Source organism: Gymnoscopelus microlampas (genome assembly GCF_963454915.1).
Source record: "Gymnoscopelus microlampas genome assembly, chromosome: 16".
Taxonomy (NCBI): domain Eukaryota; kingdom Metazoa; phylum Chordata; class Actinopteri; order Myctophiformes; family Myctophidae; genus Gymnoscopelus; species Gymnoscopelus microlampas.
The window spans coordinates 16,098,160-16,121,712 of NC_139953.1; the positions used below are offsets into that span (position 1 = coordinate 16,098,160).

The 23,553-nt window shown below is 43.4% G+C and overlaps 1 protein-coding gene across 1 annotated transcript in view; it reads left to right on the plus strand.

The window, feature by feature from the left end:
* Positions 1-23,553, plus strand: part of nrxn3b (neurexin 3b) — a gene marked incomplete at its 5' end in the record, with an annotated part of 438,909 nt that overhangs the window by 357,731 nt on the left and 57,625 nt on the right.

Here is a 23,553-nt window from a genome sequence, read left to right on the forward strand (position 1 = left end):
GCTGTGAGTTTTGTCTTCTCCCTGGCTCACACACAAAAAACAAAACAACATCTGGTTGAAACTAACTGTCGAACGGGGGCTGAAAATTCAGTCCGTGGTGGGGGATGTACTCACTACTCAGATGTCTTAAGAAAAAGCAGCAATACCACAATATGAAAAACATGCTGTTACAAGTAAAAGTCCTGAATTGTTTGAGTAAAAATACACAAATATTGGCACCAAAATATGCTCACAGTACCAAAGGAAAAGAATAACTGCCTTTGAGCTGTAGTATAGTATAAGTATAAAAAAAACTTGAAATGCTCAAGTAAAGTAAAGTAAAAGTACCTAGAAATTGTACTCAAGTAAAAGGACTTGAGTATGTGCGCTTAGTTACTTTCCATCACTGAGTTCAGTTTATGCGAAAGTGCAAAATGAGCTCAGGAGTACGATATCATGCGACATTTACGTTGTAGAATTTAAACAACAGCTCAACCCAGTTAGACCTGAGGCCGATTCTAAAAAATCCTGACCTAAGTTTTCTGAAAACCTTAAAGGGTCTACACCATGAATTTTAACTTTTTCTTCATTTTTGTGTGTTTTTGGTCTCCCCCACCTCTCTTCTGTTCCAACAAATACCCGACTTCGAGCATGCAGGCTTTCATAGGCTATCTGTGGTTTTCATGTAAATTGGTCTGAAAACAGTCCGTCAGATTTGTTCCCCCACCCTACGTCACGTCTGGGAACAATTCCTCCCGTTTTTCAGTTCTAACCCAAAAAAAAAATCCAAAAAAAATTTTTTTTTTTTTTTTTTTCATTTTTAATTTTTTTTAAATTTTTTCTTATTTTTTTTTTTTACTTTTTCCACACAGAACCAGGACATGACATGCATACAAACTGGCTCAATAGCGCCCCGTGCCAAACAGGACAATGTGGTATTGCAGGTGAAAGTGCTTTATAAGCCAGAGAGAAGTTAGTTGGAATGAGTATATCTGAGGCTTGATTTAGGCTCAAACCTTTTGAAAAACGTTTGAGGGACATAAACAATATGATATCAAATATTATTATTATTTTTTAAATTCATGGTGTAGCTCCTTTAAATGTTATTAAAAAAGATATATATGTTGCTATATACTGTATATAGCAACAACTACACACAGAGGTGTTCCCGGCTTGAAAGGTATACCAACGTATAGATGTTCCAGGTCCAACCTAGAAGAGTATTTGTTGTTTGAAAACAAAGACAGGCTATTTGCAAGTTCATGGAGAACAACAGCAGAACTCTCAAGGTCACTGGAAGAGATAAAGGGCTGGATAGAAGATCACAGGATGTGATCACCATGACAACCGTTTGGGAGACGAGTATCGTGTTTAGATTGAATGGAGGAAATAAACCAATTGAGCCTTACTTACCCCCCCCCCCCCCCCCCCCGCGCTAAAATGACAGAAAATCTTTTGAATTATAAAACAAATTATTGGAAAGGTAAAAAAGAAGGAAAAAAAACAGCATATTTACTTGTGAGCCAACAACATGTTGAGAAACAGCTTTAATAGTAGACTAAGTGACTCAGTACCCAGAAAAGCGCTCTATAAGTTTGATGTATTATTATACTGTGTTGCACTGCTGACCACACCGCAATCTTAATGTAATGGTTCCTTTTCCCCCCAGGTTTTAATGGTTAAACTGGTACAATGTCATCATCTTTGGGGCGCGGCCAACAGCACGACCAAGTTTAAAGGTTCAACCTGTGGCAGTGCAGGTTACAACACTAGTTTTCTTCATGTGACACATTTCTACAGTATAACCACTACAAAACAATTTGCTTTACCAATTGATTTGAATAAATAAAACTTGTTTTCCCATCTAAATGATGAGGCTAACATACGGTGACCAGATGTCCCATTTTGTAATGTGTAAATACCTGAAAAACACACAAATGTTTTCAACATTCGCTACCAATTAGGAAAAAGGAGAGGAAGGAGTGCATCTGTTTGGCTAGAGTACAACAAGGTGCTCTTTGGTACAACAGGGTGATTGATGCAAAAAAGGGATGAGACCAAAGGCACTCTTTTGGAAAAGCTTTACAAATTGTCCACAGTTTTTTTTGTGCATCAATTCACTACCATTTGTTCTGGTTTTCACCACAAATAAAATAGTAATACTTCTACATAGACAACAATAATACTTCTACATAGACAACATTATCACGTTCAGTTGAACTGTCACTAGGTGGCTAGGGTACTGTAAAAGAACTGTCCTCCATCCTGATGAAAGCGCCTATGCGTGCATTAACTTGCGCATACATGAACGTGCACATTCATTTTTGGGTCCCTATACTGTAGGTCACCCTATAGGTTAACACATTGATTGCCAAGATATTAAACATAGCTTTCTAACCCCTTGCCAGCGTATAATTACCTCAATCCGATGATATTTGAAACGCCGTGGAGTGCTGTACTTAAGTACAATTTTTAGATACTTTTACTTTACTGGAGTATTTCCAATTGTCAGTACTTTTACTTCTACTCCACTACATCTCAGAGGCAAATATTGTACTTTTACTCCATTACAATTATTTGAGAACTTTGTTACTAGTTACTTTTCAGATATAAATGATGCCATTATTAAACATACATTAACCACTTGCGTGTGCGTGCGCGCGCTGCAGGGGGAGAGAGGGGAGAGAATATAGAGTAATCTGCACCCTGGTGAAGGCAGAAGGTGAAAGAGGGAGACAGCGGAAGGTGCAGTTTTCTGCAGTCTCTGGTGTTCTCTTCTCTTTCGTCTCTCTCTCTGTATCGGGCCCTCTCTCCCTTGCTTCTCTCCTGACATGGAGATTGTGTAGGAGTAGAGGGAGGAAAGAAGAATTATCTGCGTTATTACCCGCATCATTATCTTCTGTTTTGTGGCTTTGGATTGAGGAGTTTCGGGAATGGCTGCCATGGCCACGTGTTCAGTTCTTGTGCGTTTTTTGTGCCAAGGCCATGGTGTCTTCAAACCATAGACTGTATAAAAAGAATGGACTAAGCCACACCTCTGGTTTCTACAGACCGAAAATGAAGCCGATTGTTCAGGAATTTGAAATGCGCCATCTTTAATATATGCCAAAAAGTCCCTAAAGAATGCTATAGAGCACCGAAGTCTGACGTAATTTACACATCCTAGGTTTGTCTACCTGGTTTGCGGTTTTCCACCCCCATTCTGAATCCCCATAGACGTATTTAACATCGCGTCAAATAAGAACTGTTCCAAAAATAAACAAATGACCCTGGCGGTTTTACTCTTACGGATATGAAGCATCAACTGACGGTGATAAAACGATAATGTTACTTCCGCCGAATTAGTTAAATTTTCGCCAGAAACAGACTGTATCAAATATAAGTGACTGACTATCATAAACGATACAGAACCTCCTCCCTGACAATATCGCCGAGACAGTTTGTTTATTGTTGGACCACAATTCTTATATGAGACGATTCTAAGATGACCCAATGTTATTCTCCATAGCGAAATCACTTTACGAACCTGGGGATGAACGAGTGACGTCAGGACTTTTGTACTCTATTGGTTGGGTAGCTTGTCAATCAAGAGCGGGGGCGGGGAATGAATGCTATTGGTTGTGTAGCGTGTCAATCAAATCATCCCGCCCCTACTAGAGCATAAATGAGACCATCATTTAGCAAAACACATATCAAGATGATTGAAAGAAGACTTTAAACTAGTGACTGGAAGCATATAGTATTTATGACAATGTTTATAAGGTAAGAAAAAAAATCCCATCCCACCCATCCGCTTTCATTGAGAGAATATTCTTTCTGACACCAGCAGGGGTAAAACAGCGAAACTACAGGCCATCCATATGAACTGTCTCTTCCGTATTAGACTCAATGTAAAACTTTCAAGCTGGGCCCTTGCTTCAAACTCTCCCCTTGCTCCCCCCCTCTCTTCCTCTGTCTCTCTCATACTTATTCTTAAAATAAAAGAGAGAAATAAAAAAGAAAACTTGGGTAAAGTATGAGGTTGTGTCTGTGGAGGGCCCTCGAGGGAATCGCCCTGCTGTCTGCAATGAAAAGGTATTCCAGATAAAGATAATGTCACGCTAAAGAAACCACATGCCCTTTCACACCCCGAGTTTGCCAAAGAAATGAGGTCGTCTCACGAAAAGTGGGATCTCTTGGTGAACCTGGCTCCTACTTCCTCCTCCTCCGAAGATGGTCTTTAGAAGGGAGTGGATCTTGTCTGGACTGGAGTGTATGAAGAAAGCAAAAGGTTGTGTGTGTGTGTGTGTGTGTGTGTGTGTGTGTGTGTGTGTGTGTGGGTGTGGGTGTGTGTGTGTGCTTTTATCTGCCGTATTGGGACAAACATGGAGAGGCGGTGTGACATTTGAAAACTATCATCACCACGACGCATGTAGTAATAATCCTTATACTGTCTGACGAAGTAACGTCAAACTTCTCTCTCTCTCTCTCTCTCTCTCTCTCTCTCCCCTCCCTTCCCTCTCTCTCTCTCTCTCCCCCCCTTCCCCCTCTCTCTCTCTAAAACAAACTGTAAAACTGTTCATGGTTCATGGTTTGTCACCATGAACCATGAACACACATTATGTTGGATGATCAAGTCTCCCGACTTGATCAAATTGGAAATCTGGATGCAACATCAATCAGCCGAGTTGTGACGTAATCACAACCCTTTACTAACAACAGAAAATGCACTGGTACAGCGGAAATGACTCGATAGAAGTTGTGCTTTGGTGGCATAATGAGTTTTTTTTTTACACGGTACATCTCGTCTCATGTAAGAATCTGAAACGGCCTTGTAGGAATTGGCCATATTCCCTCATTTGGACACAACTTCCAAAATGCACACAAGTCTTGTGATCCACTTCCTAACTCAGAGAAAAACTACCATTTGATTAACCCAACTTGAACATGAAAGCAGCCTCAATTACTGTCTGACAGAGTACAACTTGTGTGTGTGTGTGTGTGTGTGTGTGTGTGTGTGTGTGTGTGTGTGTGTGTGTGTGTGTGTATGCGCCGCGCGTCCGTCCGTCCCTCTCTCTCTCCCTCTCTCTCTCCCTCTATGTGTGTGCGTCTGTGTGTGTGTGTGTGTGTGTGTGTGTGTGTGTGTGTGTGTGTGTGTGTCTGCATGTTTGCATCAGTAGGCACTCTGTGTAGAAGAGCCACTCTGTGTAGAAGAGGCAGGCATGTAATGCAACAAGCATTATATCCGTTATACCCATTTCAAATAGGACCAGTTGGAAAACATAGTACTCTTGTGTTCATGCAACAACACTGCCCGTCGTGCACGTCGTTCCATAGCCGGGTGGGGCGCTTTATCACGTAGCCTGGAGGGACGAAAGCTCTCACATTATGAGTTCCAAAAATTACATAGTTGTCGTTGACAGATATGAAAAATAAAACCTGAGGTACTTGGTCTGCTGCCAGCATACACAAGAGATATTACACTGATCGGCCTGGTGGTTTGTGACATCGCTGTCTCCTATCAGTCCCTATCTGTCTCTCCGTCGCATTCCAAGCAGCTTTTCATCTATCTATCTATCTATCTATCTATCTATCTATCTATCTATCTATCTATCTATCTATCTATCTATCTATCTATCTATCTATCTATCTATCTATCTATCTATCTAAAAATGTACTTGAGTAAAAGTACAAAACGATTGGTATCAAAATGTACTTAAAGTACCAAAAGTAAAAGTACTAAAATATTTGAAAATAGCAGATCTACAAGCTCACAACGCGTCGCGATGCGACGCGTTGTGAGCTTGTAGATCGGCTATTTTCAAATAGCATAGGTTCTATCTATCTATCTATCTGTCTATCTGTCTATCTATCTGTCTATCTGTCTATCTATCTGTCTATCTGTCTATCTATCTATCTATCTATCTATCTATCTATCTATCTATCTATCTATCTATCTATTGCCCTCTCTTTCCTCCATCACAAAGTAGGCAACAAACGCATCCATGCAAATGCTCGCACGCCCCCCAAATCTGGCATCACATCACTCGACTCTGAGCCACTTTGCATACACAACACAGTGCTGCATTTATCAGCAACCATTACGTTTGAGCCCACGCAATTGGAATACTTAACAGCGAAACATAAAAGCTCCGTGATAAACACGTGAAATTCTTTGATCATATCGGGGCTCAGTGTGTGCTCTTAGTGCGCACGACGACACACGCGTCAAGCTAACGCGCGCGCCGCGCGCTCGGGTCCCGACACGCGGCGAGCTGCAGTATATCTCTCAAGCTGATCTTTGGGAGGCTCCGATTAGCATTAGTGACGTTGCGCGCGGAGGAGGACGAGAGAGAGAGCGCATCCCCTCGCATTCCAATAGCCTAGATTTCAAACCCCTCCCCAACTAACTCGGCAGCATGCAGGCACCTCTGCTAATTGTAGACCAGAGGAGAGAGAGGAGCGCCGAGCGCTATCTTCCCAGCCTTTGATATGCACTTATCTTTAAGCAGTTTTGTATTACGGAAAAAGAAAATTGCTTTTAAAAAATGACTGGTGCCTCTATTGCTTTTCAGCCAATTAATTGGATGAAACATAACGCCTTGGAAATCGTACTCTGTGTGTGTGTGTGTGTGTGTGTGTGTGTGTGTGTGTGTGCGTGTGTGTGTGTGTGTGTGTGTGTGTGTGTGTGTGTGTGTGTGTGTGTGTGTGCACGTGCGTGTGCGGAGGGGGGTGTAATTATGGAGAATAATTGACAGGGGGATGGACAAGCTTGTAGCGGGACTCGAAATAGGTGGATGTGTTTAATTATTTAAGCTCACAATGGCCTTGCGATTGTTTCTCTACATCATACCATTTATTACATATAGCGTTATTGTGAGGAATCACTTAATATCGCTCTCTGCAAAGGGAGAGCCTGTGTTTGAAGACAGCTTTGCCCTGAAAGTGTCCAAAGCACTCAAGAAGTAGGACACTCGCTGTGATCCCGCCTTAACGCTCCTTGAAGTGAGAGAGACAGGCCGACCTAGATATCCTGCTATTTATTCAGCCATTTTAGGTGCTGGCTATTCAGAGTCTCCATTTCGGAGCTAACTAGCTCTTTTGCTTTCTTTCTTTATTTCTTGCTTGCTTGCTTTCTTGATTTCTTGATTTCCTTCTTGCTTTCGTTCCATCTCCCTTCCTTCCTTCCTTCCTTCCTGCGGTGTTGATTTTGACAGCAAATTTAGTTTTAGTCGTACTATTTTGAATCAAATTCTATTTAGTTTTAGTCATATTTTAGTCATCTGAAATGTTTTCGTCTAGTTTTCGTCTAGTTTCAGTCGACTAAATATTATAAGATTACAGTCGACTAAATCTACAGTTGATTTAGTCGACTATAATGTCTTTTGGCGATGCCTTGATGGCGTCATAATGGCTGATTTTACACATGCTGAAAATAGCAGATCTACAAGCTCACAACGCGTCGCAGCGCGACGCGTTGTGAGCTTGTAGATCTGCTATTTTCAGAGTGCAACACCCGAGCGCAACCAAACATAAAATGACTTGTCTTTTTAGTTCTACTGGATCTCTTCTCCACTAGTTCCCTCCCTGACATTTTTGTCTAGTTTTTATTTGTTGACGAAATTGTCAATGTATTTAGTCTTAGTTCTAGTCATCATGGCTTAGTTTTTATTTCGTTTTTGTCAGTGAAAAAAAAAAAAAGGTAGTTGACGAACATCTTTCGTCATATTTTAGTCGACGAAATCAACACTGCTGCCTTCCCTCCCTTCCTCCCTCCCTCCCCTCCCCTCCCTTCATCTCATCTCTTTCTCTCTCAGTATGAAAACATGCAATGAAGAGAAGAACCACCATGCTGGCTTATAGCAGCAGGGGTTCAGACAGACAGTCATAATTTCATCTCTAATGGAGCCAGAGCGTTATCTGCTCCCAGTTGGTCCTGTTGACAGAAAAGCATCATCTTATCTGTTTCCATACACTCGTGCCTATATACTGTACACACGCGGATATCACAACAACAACATACCCATATGTATGTGTAGGGGACCGATAGTAACTCCCTCACGCACGTGTGCTTCCACAATGGGGGACGCAGTCATCCAGGCAGTCATCGGGCGGGCAGCAGTGGTGGAAAAAGTATACTCAAATGTTTTACTTAAGTAAAAGTATCAATACTGCAATGTTGAAGTACAGCTGTTACAAGTAAAAGGCCGGAATTCTACATTTACTTGAGTAAAAGTACAAAAGTATTGGTATCGAAATGTACTTAAGGTACCAAAAGTATGTATGTACTGTAGATCGGCTGTTTTCAAATAGCCTATATAAAATAGGGCTAAAGTGGTTAATGTGTGTTTTATAATGTAATAATTTATATCTGCAAAGTAACTAGTAACTAAAGTTTTCAAATAGTTGTAGTGGAGTGAAAGTACAAGTATGGGAAATTGGAAATACTCAAGTAAAGTACAAATACCTCAAAATTGTACTTATGTATAGTACTTGAGTACATGTACTCAGTTACTTTTCACCACAGTCGGGCAGTAAGCGACACGGACACATTATTGGCTGGCCCCCGGGTCAGGCATAACGGAAAATAACACATAAATATGAACAATTACAAAATGGCTGTATGAAGGCGGGGGCGCTCAGAAGCGCTATACTGTACGTTTTAATCATTTATATCATCTGAGCTGACATGTTTTCATAATCGTGGTGTGGAAAAGGTTGTTTGAGTGAACTTCTGATGATGTGACGGGGGGTCATGCATTATAGAGATTAACCACTTAAGTCCTGTTTCATGCTTTCATCAGTTTCCAAACATAGCGACTTGATCTTGTGAGCATGTAGAGCTGCTATTTTAAAAAAAAAAGGAGGAAAAAAGAGTAGGCGATAATGACATGCCCAAAACAGGAAAGTGATTAGTAAATGACACATGAAAATCTGGCAAACTGGCCGGTTTCAAGCTGAGATAACAGCTGGGTGCAAGCACGCACACACGCACACACGCACACACACACACACACACACACACACACACACACACACACACACACACACACAGGTTTGTATTACTATACTTGTGAGGACATCAACGCTTTAGGACAGCCATTTTATGAATGTCATTTATAAAATATATATTTTGCCATTTTTAACCGTAAGCCTAAAGCCGAAAAACAGCCGATCTATAAGTTCACAACGCGTCGCGCTGCGACGCATTGTGAACTTATAGATCGGCTGTTTTTCGGTGCATGACACTGGCGCGCAACTAAGTATAAATCATGTTTAACTCTAATTCCAATCCCTAAACCTAACCTCTCTAAGACACCTAAATGTCTAATCCTGACCTGAATGTTTTTCTAATTGAAAAGGTATCTCTAAAAATGTTTTTTAAACTATAAAACAAGACATTTGTCTTGTGAGGACCAGGAAAACGGTCCTCACAATGTACTGTATGTTTCTTCAAATTCTACTATACTTGGTCCTCGCAAGTATGGTAATACAAACACACACACATGCATGCACGCACACGCACACACACTGTAGCATACGCTGCACTGTATGTCTTCTAAGCCGTCGCAGTGGAGACCTTGTTAAGGGGCCTGCTGCCTCCTGTGCTGCGCCACACATCCTACCGTACATCCATTCTTCATACGGCAGGCACTCTAGTGCTGCAAATGAAATGGGAGCAGCCCATAGATTATTGTTTGGTGTGACAGCCCTAAGGGTCTGTGTTAAGGCACCTACGCACCTGCACCACATCACTTTAATTAGGCTCGCACATGCAAAGGCATTTGACTTGCCGGGGTTGCTCACACACAGCCCACACGAGACACTGCATGACGGTGAGGCTGTGCTTAGTTTCAGTGGTGGAAGAAGTACTCAATTGCTTTACTTAAGTAAAAGTATCAATACTGTAATGTAGAAGTACTCTGTTGCAAGTTAAAAGTCCCGATTTTCTAAATGTACTTAGTGGAGTAAAAGTACAAGATTTGCCTCTGAGATGTATAGTGGAGTAGAAGTAGAAGTATTGAAAATTGGAAATACTCCAGTAAAATAAAAGTACCTCAAAATTGTACTTAAGTACGGTACTTGAGTAAATGCGCTTAGCTACTTTACACCACTGCTTAGTTTCGACCGAAAATAGCCGATCTACAAGCACGCGGCGTGCCGCGGCACGTTGTGAGCTTGTCGATCGGCTATTTTTGTACGTGCGATGCGCCGTGCAAACGAGTATAAATGGAGGTATTACATAACAACTCACCAGAGACGCAAATATAGGTGAGGCGGGGAGGGGGGGAAGGGGGGGGGTCGATAATATAATATAAAAATAAGTAATGTGTATTTTTTTCACAGTGGATAAGGAGGATGACTGCGAGCCAGACTTTATGCTCTGCTGCCTCCAGTTTTCCAAATCCCTTCCCAGCACTTCGTCGCTGTCGGACAGAAACCTCTTATTTCGATATTTCCATATCACTTTTTGTGTGTTTTTCCGTAAATTAATGCCCCTACCTGATCATACTACAGCGTCCACACAAAAGCAGCAGATCTACAAGCTCGAAACGCGGCGCGAAGCACCGCGTTTCGAGCTTGTAGATCTGCTGCTTTTGCTATTTTTTGAATTGGGACTGCTGAAAAGTAACAGTTCTGGACATATGAGGTTTTCACCACGACAGAGACGATATAGTCTAGCCAGCCATATTCCCATTGCGGAGACGTCTAGTATTAGTGTAATAAGTTACATGATGAGGTATGGCAAGGTATGGCAAGATAAGTGAAGGTAAAGCTATTTGAACTCTAAGAAGGGAATTCCATCATTTATGTAGCCAGAAGCAGGCACAGTGCTGCAGCAATAGAAACCTATATAGGAGTAAGTCAGTTAAAGCTACAATCCAGGACTTATTTGAGTGAATAAAACGTTATTTTAACCATTCTGTATGTTACAATATCATTATCACATCTGCAGTGGTTGGAGGGGGTCTTGAACTTTTGACCCAAGTGTCGTCGGGCAGGACAGGACACCTGCTGGTTGACAAGTTATTTGAATTTGACGTCTATGACTTTAAAGGACAACTTTGTTTTTTTTACAACAAGGGTTCAACAGGCAGATTCACGCTTTGGCCTATAACTCTTGTAACTGTATAGGCCAAAATGTGAATCTGCCTGTTGCAGCGCCACCATGAGGCTGATTTGAAAAATGGCAGGGTGGCATTTCTTCCTTGGCCTAGTGGGGATGTGCGTACAACGTTTCACGGAAATCGGAGGCTGCCTTCATGACTATTTACCAATGATAATTATTATCATTACAAACTAACAAAATAACCCTTTGTTGTAAAAAAAACTAAGTTGTCCTTTAAATCATCGTCTCTTGCTTAGTGATATGCTGTGAACAATATGTAGATAATTAGAGCTGTGATTCGCAAAAAAGAAAAAAAAGGAATAACGAACGGCCATCCATTTGAAAGAAAGTAGACGCATCGTTAATAGAGATGTCTGATACAGAATATCAGTGAAAGGATGAACGCATGGAAAATGATCCTGCAGGAATACTTTACCATAATGTACCTGTCACTCTCTGTTGTCTAGCTGTCATAGCTATCTCTATGAGTCACTTCCACCCTGGCATGAAGCGCTCACTACGTTGTGAACTTGTAGATCGGCTATTTTCACTAGTTGTTGTACGACGCAGTATATAGGGGTAGGGTTTTATGGCATTGGTTCTCAAAGTGGGGTCCGGGGACCCCCAGGGGTCCTTGGGGGGGTACCAGGGGGTCCCCAGCAAAATGTGTTAATAAAGCGACACAATCATTTTTAACCACTTTATCCATATTTTATACTTCAAAATATTTTAAAATAGCAGATCTACAAGCTCATAGCGCGGCACCGAGTGCTAATTGTGAAGTACTTTTACTTTATTTCCGGGTTTTCTTTCCCCAATACTTTATACTTCTACTCTACTGTATAGAGGCAATTATTTGACAGCTTTAGTTACTTTGCAGATTACCCAATGAAGCCATATAAGCTGTCTATTCAAAAAATAGCCGATGAAGTGTTTTTTCCTGCACATTATGAAATGGGGAAACTTGCTCAGAATGGTGCATAATGTATGTAAACAGATGGATGGGAACTTCTTACGTGCTCTCTCTCTCTCTCTCTCTCTCTCTTTCTCTCTCTCTCTCTCTTCCTCATCCTCATCCTCCCTCTCTAGTGTGAGAACTGTGGTCCAGGCTCTGCTTGATGTTCAAAGAAAGCAAGATCCAAGCAAGCCGCTGGTTGTATAGCTGCATGAGTGGCAGCAGCAGCATCCATTCTATAATACCGTATCCCTTTTTTTTTTTGGTAGCAGCAGGAACTCCACCTCGCATTCAGAGTTTCTAGTTTTGTATTGTGTTCCGTGTCACCTTTTCCTCCAATAATCATCCCTCGCATTTCGAATGGAACGATGTGTTTGAATCTCCATCTAATTGAGTCACACGCAGCTCAAAGTTGTTTTTCCGGCATCCTTTCTCATCTCCTTGCTTGCTCTGGGTTTTTGTCATGCAGTGGATGCTGTCTCCTGTGGCGGGGCGGGGGTTTGGAGAATACAAAGAGCACTTCAGACTAGACTAGCTCAGTGGTTTTCAAACTATTTTTTTCATATCAAGGTCCATTATTTATTCGGCATTTGAGAGACGGACCGCCGTTTGATGAGATGTAGACTCTCTGGACCCAAGACTCCATGATGTATTGATTTTGGTACCATAGGAGAGATAACAGGCCAACGTTGATCAAAATAACAATTCCTTGATTAAGTAATGCAGATGTTTAACAATAATTGAACTCTTGAGAGCGGAAAATGAAACAAAATGGACCCGTAAGGGTCCATTTTGTTTCATTTTACACTCTTAAGAGTTAAAGCCACTTGGTTACCAACTCTCCATTTAGCTGGGGACCACCTGGAACCGCTTCAAGGACTACTGGTGGTCCCTGGACCACTGGTTGAGAACCACTGGACTAGCTGATCTCATGTGTGTCTGTTGAAAGGATGTGCTACTCTTTATGACAGCGGAATTCCCAAGCTTTTTTGTCCTGGATCAGGGCCCACTCGAAAATCTTGAGAGCGTTCGCGGCCCATTGCCATCTGACCCCTTAACCTCGGCCGCCGTGTTAAGTGGTCAGATGGGTGGGCCGCGGGCATTTTCGGAGCATGTTGTTTATTTTAATGATCAATCAATCGCTTGGATCAATGGATCCCAACCCAGTATACTTTAAAGTTCTTATTTATTGGCATCATTATCATTCAAATCTTTAATGTTTTGTCTATTATTTAGGGTCCCACTTGTAATACCAAAAAAAAAGTTGCCTGTATGTTCTTCTGTAGAAAAACACATCCAAAAAAAAGTTTTCTATCTGTAGTGATGTGGCTCTTCTTGACATAATATTCCCTTCCACTCGTTTCTTTAGGCTCTCTGAGGATGGCGACGTTGGCTTCCGTCGCCATTTTCCACTTTGCACGCGAGATATTGTGAAGTCGAATGGGCAGACTTTGATGATGACTAGTGGAGCGCCTCATGGGGTCTGGTAGCGGGGCTCTTAGACTCTTCATCTTTAAAAAAAATAAATTCTCATATTCTTCTAAAGATTTAAAGCAAGCTTGAGATTTTGCCTCATTCCTTCATGTATGTCTGTGTGTGCGCACGCACGCGCGTGCGTGTGTGTGTGTGTGTGTGTGTGCGCGTGTGTGTGTGTGTGTGTGTGCGCGCGTGCGTGCGTGCGTGTGTGTGTGTGTGTTGCAAATTACAGTGTTGTTGCAAGGTTGTTCTTCTTCATTTGGGGATAAATAAGGTGCGGAGCGAGAACGTGGGATGAAATGTGTTGCGTGGTTGATTTATGGCGCGGGAGTTTCATTCCGAGGCCACCTAACAGAAAGTGCTGGAATTCACCAGCACATTAAATTAAATATCTGCCGAACAGATTCTAATTTGATCACCAAGCTGTTTCAATTTCATTAGCCCTGTCCCTAATGGACTTTCACAGCATATTATTCCATCTAGCAACAAATCCTATTCATTGGCTCTTTTTTTTTTCCTTTTTTTTTTTATGAGCCCCCCGTCGCAACGCGCAGCGCGCGGCCCAACCAAGCGCACTGAGAGGTCACAGAAGACACGCTTTTTTTCTCTACTATAACAGACAGGGGCAGCAAGCCCACAGTGACTCCTCAAAAGGGAGTGAATGGTACAAAATGTATGATTTATGGCCAGCCTCCCACTAAGCAGCTGTTACAAAGCATCAGTCCAATTGTTCTGTGTTAATATGAAAATGGAGTGTAGAACTAGAGTGTACATATACGTAGTATGTACGTTCATATTCATGCCTGGGCATTCAAATGTGTGCCAAATGTCCCCACGAGCAGTGGTGGAATTTACTTGAGTAAACGTATTGGTATTTTAAAATGTATAAAATGTACAAAAATCTTTTCAAAATAGCAGATCTACAAGCTCACAATGCGTCGCATCGTGACGCATTGTGAGCTTGTAGATCTGCTATTTTCAAATGGACGATTTGGATGTGTGTGTGTGTGTGTGTGTGTGTGTGTGTGTGTGTGTGTGTGTGTGTGTGTGTGTGGCCCACGACCCTGATTGCAGTACATGTTACTGGCAGTTCTGCATGGTAATGATGCAAATGAAGCACTGTATTGGCTGGTCAGGCCTTCAGATGGAAATTCATGGCTGATGTTTCACTACGCTTCTGTGGTTTAGCAGGCTTGTAATTATGCCGTGCGCATTATAATCACTTCTGCCACGCATAATTCCAACCGTGGAGAGCAGAGAGAAATGCAGCATCGCTCTTCTGCACCCTTTGAAAGTCAACACCGCCACAGCTCCAAAACACAGTGGATGTTTCTGATCATTATAGTTACCTGCTATAACTAACTAACTTAGCTATTTGAATCTCAACCCTTTTACTACTCCTTATTACAAAAAAAAACACTAGAACTATTCAAAACTAAACTAAAACTGAGCCTTTTCAAAAAAGAAAACTAAACTAAACTAGCAAATCCGCTTTAAAAATGAATTAAAACTAAGGCTGAAATTGAAAACTCAAAGTAACAACAGAATAAAAACGATGACAATGCAAAACTATGATAACCTTGCTCTGAATGCTGTTTTGTTCTCTCCACCAGGAAAACTTTTACAAACCCTATAATTGAGAGTGGTGGAAGTGGGCCCCAGCGGTAACTGGAAAGAAGATTGAAAAAAAAAAAGCTCAAAAAGCATCACGATGGGATGTGTTGTGAGCTTGTAGATCGCCTATTTTCTTTTTCTTTAAAAGCCATTTCGCAATACAGGGGCCGCAGCCAGGCCTTTTAGCAACAACCCTCTTCATTACCCTTCTGTAAACGAGAAAAGAAGTACTAATAAGCTAGTTTGAAAAGACATCCAGTACTCAAAAAGAATGTCCTCAAATGATGAGATTTTTGTCTTTTTTTCTTTTACTAAAGGTTTTTTTCTGGTGCAAACAGTAACTTTGCACCAACTTTTAACTTGATGGAGCAATGGGGCACACACACACATAGACTTAAAGAGTGGCTGTGATGATTAGAATCAGCTGCTCTCAGCTAGCAAGAGGCTGAAAGTGATAGGACAGACCCTGGGAGGACTCTGCGGTAACATTGATAAATGTTTTCACCAGGCCGTCCACCATTAGTGTCAGGGCAAGTTACAGCCACAAGAGCGGACAAACAGGAAATGGAGAAAGAGTGGGCATAAATAATTGATAAGGGCTGACCCTGCGCGATTCATATGCTGCGGCAGAGGATCAAAGGAGTCGAGCCTCCAAAGTTTGACATTGAGCCCTGGCACAAGAGTCAAAGCCATTACCTTCCCCCTTCACAATGCGTCCGCTTGTTTCTATTAAAAATGCAGCGGCCTCTTACTTTTCTCAAGACTTAAGGCTCGGAAGGCTAAAGCCGGCCGGCACTCCTCCTGGGCATTAACCAACTGGCTAATGGACTCGCCCCGTATTACCCAAGCAATTACCTACAGTAATGCTAAAGAAAAGGCAGCAAACGGAGGCCATTTTGTTCCTGTCCTTTTGATGAAGTTGTTCCTGACTCTCTCAGGTGTGAAAAATAGCCTGGACGAGGCCTCCCGGGCTCTTTTAGGTGTGATCAATATTTCAGAAGCTTGCAGGCTTTTGTGCCTAGCTGCCATATCCTCCCACATAGGCCCTCAACCACTCTGCAGCCGATTATGAATGTTTAAATGAACGTTGAACGATGAATTAATGATTAATGGGAATTCATAGCTTTCAGGGGAATGTTTATTGGAATGGTGCATTAAGGTACATCAGGAGCCTCCGCGAAGAAATCTGAATCCCCTTGACAAAATTTAACATTCGGCATGCCTCACCCTTCTCTGCCCCTAATGCATTAGAAAATTGCTTTCTTGTAATTATTTTTCTTTCATTTCTTTTATATATATATACAGTATGGCGTGACTCTCCAAGAGGCTATAGCTGTCTATAAGAGGGTCTGTGCGTCTCTTTTGCGTCTATTCGGAGCTAATCTCGCAAACCGCTGGACCGATTAATATCATAATAATTTATTTAATCTGTGTGTGTGTGTGTGTGTGTGTGTGTGTCCTCGGAGGGAACTGCCAAAACCATTAATCACCTTATAATGCTATAAGTGGTTTAACAAACCACTTGGCCCTCCCACAAACGCTAAGCCCAAACTACCAAGTCATTTCTTTCTGCTGGAGGTGGTGAGTAACTAACTACACCAAGGTTTTTTTTGGATGAACATTACATTTAAGAATGATTAGCACAGTGATTGCTTCAGCTTCTTTGGTCAAACCTAAACAGTTGCAAATTAAACCTAGACCCATTGCGTAAATTGAGAAAACGGGATGGAATATTGGCGTGGTCTAAGTCAATCAAACGTTCGGTAATTCATGTTCGAAGATTCCGCTGAGAGGGTTATCCGCGCAATTTCAGGATTGTAGGAAAGCCTTATTTAATCCAGATACTTTAATGTGTTCCTCCAGCTTGGAATGGGGCCCATCTAATTATTTGACCGTCAGATGCACAAAGAAATGACTCCTGTGCCTGTGGAATAGCTGATCATTTTTGCACCAACCTCTGAGTGGCAGTGAAGGTCAGGAGGAGGTTCCCAGTTCCATCCCTACTGGCTCCTCCTGGCTCTGTGAGGAAGTGTCCTTGAGCAAGACACTGGATTTGGTTGGTACCTTGTATGGTTGCTTCCACCATCGGTGTGTGAATGGGTGTTTGACCCACATTGTACAGCGCTTAAAAGGCACTACGGAAATGCAGACTTTAACCACTGGGAACCCTTGCGTCCCTATCGGGTATTTTCAGCTAAGAGAGAAAATGAGGGGGCCAAGGATAGAGCCCTGGGGGACACCGGTCAGAAAAGTATATAGGGTTTAAGACGTGGTTAACCCCATCCGCGTCTAGAATTAACAAACTTTAGCAAAATGTCTCGACTTGAGAGATGATGACGTACACGAGAGCCGACAGCTACAAATCACTGCACCATCCACTGAGTTATCTCTGTCAATTACTGACAATAAATGACCGCCGGTTGCTATGAAGGCCAGGTGCATCAATCCAAAAAAAAAATCCACGTTGGTCCTATAGCTTCTCTCCAGCCTATCGATCCTGCCTCTACTGCTTCCATGATCCCGTTTTGATGGCTCCAGACCGCAAAAGCTAACTTGAGCGCTGATGTCAGATGAAAGGCGGGGGGGGGGGGGGGGGGGGGGGGGGGGGTTGGTGGGATATGTAACCCAAACTTCCACCCAGGGACGTGTTCAGATTTTTGATATCAGATCTTCCTCTCTCCCCTGTTGGGATCCTTATAATATGGATCCACGGGTCCGTCCAGATACAACTAACGTTACTCGCTGCCCAGGCAGATACCAGATATCAACCAACACTAGGTTGCAATGTGATACCCTGTGTTGGAAAGCGGGGAAAAAATCCTTAACCCCATTGCACTATGCTTCCATCCCCTGAGTTCTAGAGACATTCCCTGACCTTAACTTGCTTCCTGAGGAAAGTTCAGCATTACAGTATGTCTCTTTACATGGGTCACACTATTCACTGTGTGCATTCATGTCACACTTATACGCATTGAGCCATTTCTTCTGGTCTCCATGTTGGCCACGGTTTTAAAAAGTCTTAAATAGCTTTAAATTCATATTTATTAATAAGGCCTTACAAGGCATTAAATTGTATTAAATTATTTTTTGAAAGCTCTTACATATTTTGTGAGGTGATTATTTTTTGCGACTGTTTTTTGCGACTGTTTTGCCAAGTGATTAAAAAAAATATATATATGATCTTTATGTGCACAGATGCTTTTTAGGTTAAGTCACGTGAGACCACTAGAGTTTATATTATGTGCTTCTACATTACCAGGCAGCATTGATGGCAATCTAAATGGTTCTACAGTCAGTGGGAGCAATTCTGTAGCCTTTTCTTTCTGCTTCGGTTGGATTCAGTCAAGCGAGGTAGCAATCTGCGTTCTCTGTAAGACAGCAAACTAATGGCTTCATGGGTAAAAGCGATCGATTCTTGAGAAAAGTGAATAGTCAATATGGTTAACAACACGCATGCCATTCTAGGTGGCATCAAAAACTCTCTTTAAAAGTCTGAAATGTAACTTCTTGATGCCTGCAGACACCCTCTCCTGTTGGGCTTTTCTCCCCCACCCCTGCAGAGCTAAATGAACCGATTCAACCCTTCTCGCCGCCGCAAAGCAGCCCCGACATGTGTGTATCTATCTAGGTCTGTGGATAGATACTTTTCTAGAGAAGCTATTGGGTGAGTTGGGGGATGACGTCATATTGAGTAGAAGAAGCCCATATCCTCCGTGCAACAGCAGCTGTCCTTCAAGAGGCTGTGGGTCCACTGCCGCTTTAACCCATTAAGAGTGGGAACGTCATTTTTAGATTTCTTTGGCTATTCAAAAATAGCAGATCTACAAGCTCATAGCGCGGCACCGAGTGCAAGTGAGCTTGCAGATCTGCTATTTTTGAAAAATCTTGAAAATCCGTGGCAAAAGTTTGGATTATATATTTTTTAAAGCGAACATTTGTCAAATATTTAGTTCCAGGAAACCCCAGAAGCAAAGATTTGAGTTACAAATGTCTGCCAAAAAAAAGGGAAAAAATCAAATATTTGCACAACTTTTCATGATTTTTCAAAAATAGCAGATCTACAAGCTCATAGCGCGGCACTCAGTGCCGCGCTATGAGCTTGTAGATCTGCTATTTTTGAATAGCGTATTAGCCAAAGAAATCTAAAAATGACACACAGATGCGTTCCCGGTCTTAAAGAGTTAACTGATGCTCTCTGCCCGGGGGGGGCCTCTGTGTGTTGGCGGCATCGATCGGAGCCCCCGAATTGGATCGCGACGGGCCTGATTATTGGTGTCTGTGTGTATCACGTCACGTGGGACCCCTGGAGCTCCCCGTGCTGAGCCCAGGTGTGTTGGCCTGCACCAGTGTAGTGTGTAGCCCAACTGCAATCAGTGTTGGTCACAAAAAAGCAGGAACACACATACACACACACACACACACACACACGCTCAGACATGCAGACACAAACGCTCGCGCTGTTTCCTGCGGTAGCATGCCGCCAACATAATCTCATTGTGTGTTTTCACAGTAAAGTGGTGCTGAAGCAGTCGCTGCGTACGACGGGCATCATACAGTGTGTGTGTGTGGGTGGCTGTTTGAACATAAAAAGCACTTTAACACAACATAGCAGTTAATTGTCACTGTCCCCAATGTAATTTGTTATTGAGTGCGGTGTTTGTGCTGCTTATGTAAGGTCGTTGAAACAAAGACACACTGCGCAAGGTTACGCTTTGCAACTTTATGGGTGCACCCATTTGTGTGTGTGTGTGTGCGTGTGCGTGTGCGTGTGCGTGTGCGTGTGCGTGTGCGTGTGTGTGTGTGTGTGTGCGCGTGCGCGTGTGCGTGCGTTTGCATGAATTTCTGCTCCCCATTGTGCTTATGTTTACGAATGAGTTGTATGCGCGCGCGCGTGTGCACGCGAGCGTGTTTGAAAGTGATTTTCACTGCATCATTTGTTTACCCCTGGAATAGCAGCCATCATCTTTTCCCACTAAGAGAACAATAGCCATTTTTCCCCTTTGCTCAGGAGACAATGAAGTGCCTTCCCGCCTCGCGAGCGACAGGCCAATAAAAAGCGTAATTGGATCTGTCAATCAAACGATGCTGCAGAGCGGGGGGGCAGGCAGGCAGGCAGGCAGGCGGGTAGGTGGGTGGCGGGAGGGTAGCCGGACACCAAGGGTAGTGCGGGGGGAACACACACACACACACAGCGAGCCCGCAGTGCCCGGAGGCTACGGCGCAGCGGTATAGCCGCGGGGTGTAGTGCGGCGGCTTGTCGTGTTCCATTGTTTGTGTTTGTACCGCGGCCAGGGGGTTGACGATCTGTCTTTGTTTGTAGGTATTAGCGGGGCCGGTGATGTGGCTTTGATGGGAGTACACAGGAGAGCCCAGAGCTGCCAGTAGGGCTTCTGAAGGTCACAGAGGATGTTACGGCTATAGCGCTGACGGTGACGCGTCTGTCCCACGTCTGTGTTTTTTACGTCTTGCGCCATCAAACGTGTTGTGTGACGCTGCTGTCGTTCTAGGCCTGTCATTAGCGAACCAGAGCAGACAGGAGCCCTCTATAGTATATTCTTTTCACGGCACAGCGCACAATATCCCAACATCCCCTTGTCACATTAAATTATCAGCACTTTGCTGTGTGCATGCCTACCTTAGCCAGCTAGTCTGCCTGCATAGGCTACAGCAGTGGTTCTCAAACCTTTTCATGCCAGGGACCCCCAAATTGATATGTATTTGGCCGCGGACCCCCCATCTGAAAATATGTTGTGCCAGGGACTCCCAGAAGTAAAGATTTGTGTTAAAATGTTCGCTTTAAAAGAAATATATTAAAAGATGTGCACAAATCTTGCAAGATTTTTCAAAAATAGCAGATCTACAAGCTCATAGCGCGGCACTCGGTGCCGCGCTATGAGCTTGTATATCTGCTATTTTTGAATAGCCAAAGTATAAAAGGTAAAAATGATTGTGATGCTATATTCACACATTTTGCTGGGGACCCCCCGGGAACCCCCTCAAGGACCCCTAGGGGTCCCCGGACCCCACTTTGAGAACCAATGGGCTACAGTATGTTTTTGTGCGTGCGCGCGCTGGTGTGTCTGTGTGCGCGCGCGTGCACTCGCACATGCAGGCATTTGCATGTGTCCTGTGTGCCTGGATCTGCATATGATATTATGCACGTCTGTGCACAACGCTCGTTCGCGTGCCACTTCTAAGTGGCATTTCCATTTTAACGATGACTACTTAAATAAAGAGGGCTTTTACTGCCTCCTCTCCGGCCCGAGATGTTAAGTGAGTGCCGAGGCAGTTGTGTGAGCAGCGCGTGCCTCTGCTTTTAGCAGATGGGTTTCTCTTGTCTCTCCAGCGTTGTTCCTTTTACCATGGTGAGCCCGCCGCCGGAAGATTGTTACCGAGACGAGCTCCACCGCTGTGTTCGCTGCATTGTGGGCCTGAGCACATTATAATGACATGAAGTCTCTTTTTACGAGCAGACAAAAGAGGAGTGCGTGTGCGTGTGCGTGTGCGTGTGCGTGTGCGCGTGCGTGTGTGCGTGCGTGCGTGTGTGTGTTTCATGTGAATAGTGTGAAAGTACATGAGCTATATTATAAATATAGCCCAGATCCTCAGGCTAGTTATCGGTTAAGAGGACTTACCTGGGGAGCTATGCACAATTACTGCTTGTTTTTCGATGAGTGGTGGTTAATTCGACAGTATCCTGCTTTCACGCGGAACGAGCGTGAACTTCTCTCTCCGATAACTACCAAACATTACGCTCTGCGCAGCCAATCCACAAAAACACCCACGGCACCTGAACCCCGCCACTGAAAAACACACAGCAACAAAGACAACATTCTAATTGAGAGGCGCTTTATGAAGGGAGTGCTGCGTGTTGTTTTCGTTCCGCGTTTCCAGGGTGCACTCATTAGACGATCGCACAATAGATACAAGCTTGATGAACAAGCCTTTTAGACTTCCATGCCCACGCCCCGCTCCTCCTCCGTAGATACAGTGAGTATGCATGGTGGAAAATACTCTACATATGGTATCCTTAAGGTCATATTTTCTTCCTTGTGCATTGAAAAACGACTGTGCCAATAAATACAGGATTGTACAAACGTTGAATTTCGAAAGCTGCATCTCTTGACTGTGCACTGTAAGGTTACCGCGAATAATATCCACCTCCCCCACGTAAACGGCAGCTTATTTTTCCCCCAATTGCCTGGAGCACCATCTATAAGGTAGCAGCTTATAAAATACTCAATATAACAGTCAGTGGGTGGTCTAGCGCAACGCCGTATAATCTGCCATATCAGAGCACACTGTTAAGGCTGTTAAGTATAGGTTGGAGTTATTAAGTGCTTCCCTATAGCAATTATGAGAGGCCCTGTGATGTTAAAAACAGATTGGTAAGATTAAATGCGGTTCCCTAATCAGAGCATGGACCTGGACAGGCGATGCTAAGTGTGGGCTGACATTATCAAAGTCCCAGGTTTCCGACTGTTGGCGTCGGAGACGAGGGCCGGTCTGTTAACGGCGCGAGTCATCCCCGTGCCAGGCATCCTAATTTTTTGCTTTTGTTATGACAAACAGTCCCTCACGCTCGGAGCCTCTAAAGTAGGTAATTACACTGAGAGAGAATCCCGACGGGGGATTAAAACAAATGGAAAACAAACGGCCTTTGCCTCCTCGTCGCATGCTCGCTCAAACCCCCGGCCTCCGCTCTCTGAAACGCGTTCCTTGTGACGCCTACATGTGCCCATGAATGTACAAGCACCCGCGAAAAAAAAAAATGGGGGAAAAAAACACGCTGGCAGATCATGAAGATGAGAGGGGCAGAGGGAGGGAGGGGGTTTGGCGGATCGAGGTGGAGGATGATGCCCGATTTACACTTCGTCTTAGAACAAGGGTTCCCAAACTTTTCAGGCAGCGACCGCCCCAAAATAATCCTAATTGAACTGGAGACCCCCCACCCTGACAAGCACTTGGAATTGTAGGCATTACAGTACACTTAGTTTGACTCGTTTCCACAGATACATATTGTGAAAATAGCCGAGCTTGTAGATTGGCTATTTTCACGTTGTTTGCCTCTTTCTTACATAATATTTGACAATTTGGCCTTGAATTGTAACTTTACCAATGGATAAATATATACTGCATGTTGTTTTGTTTACTGATGAGTGAGAAAACAATGTTGCACATTAAGCTAATCATCTGGAGCTCGTACAACAGTTTAAATGACACGTATCATTGTCGTGGGGTCACGCTACAGTAGGTAAGTGTCCGGCTCAGCTCCGAGGACTCCACAAAGCATATGGCGTCCATATAGTTATTGTAGGGGCCACGGCAGAGGAGACATCTGTCCAGCCAGCTTTGCAGTGACAGGATTCATTCAGAGTGCATTACTCATCATTACAATCTCCGCCTGGCAGCCTATTTTCATCACATTACAGCGGAATAA